A 727-nucleotide genomic window follows, 5' to 3' on the forward strand; every position below is an offset into this window, starting at 1 on the left:
TTTTCTTCTTAACCCTTTTGTTACAATATTTCTGTTGAGATGCTCTGTGATGTTTTTCAATTAATTTTAAATATAACAAAGAATTTAATAAAATAACTTCGTTATAATTAAGCTAGTGTTTGGAACATAAATTGTGACTAAGGTTTGGTGGAAGATTTTAATTCAGAACTTTTAGAAACAAGACATTTGTACTACAGAGCCAGAAGTGGTTTCAGCCGGGTTGGTAACGAAAGGGTTAAGTCAAGTTTTGTGGTTTCATGGCCCATTCAAGTAGGGAGTTGTTGATTGAGATGTATCCAGGGACAGGTGGCTTATCTGGTATCCCTTGAAGAAATCTGTTCACGTTTCATTTGAAGGTGATGAGATCTTTTTCTTCTTTAATTTGTTTTGGGATAATGTTAAATAGAGCAGAGCCTGTTGGGGAAAAGAAATTGTATTGCAGTGATTTCATGTGTCGTGTGCCTGAATTATGTAGGGGTCGTATGGCACGTGTCCTAGCCTTAGATGAATTCTGAATCTCATGTTAAGGTGGTTTGGGCAATGCTGGTGGTATGTTCCCAACATTGTGTAAATGATGTAGTGCTCAAGGCGGTGCTGGAGTGAATAAAGATTCAATGATTTAAGGCAGTCGCAATAATCATGATCAGTCATGATCTATATATCTTTTTGTGAGTGCCCTCTGGGGGTGATTCAGTTCCTGTATTTACTTCCGCCGCCGCCACCACCA

The 727-nt window shown here is 38.2% G+C and overlaps 1 protein-coding gene across 1 annotated transcript in view; it reads left to right on the forward strand.

The window, feature by feature from the left end:
• The window catches only part of LOC106874609 (annexin A4), a 31473-nt gene that overhangs the window by 28278 nt on the left and 2468 nt on the right, over nt 1–727 (forward strand). The window lies entirely within an intron of this gene.

This window comes from Octopus bimaculoides, chromosome 28, assembly GCF_001194135.2.
Source record: "Octopus bimaculoides isolate UCB-OBI-ISO-001 chromosome 28, ASM119413v2, whole genome shotgun sequence".
NCBI classification, from domain to species: domain Eukaryota; kingdom Metazoa; phylum Mollusca; class Cephalopoda; order Octopoda; family Octopodidae; genus Octopus; species Octopus bimaculoides.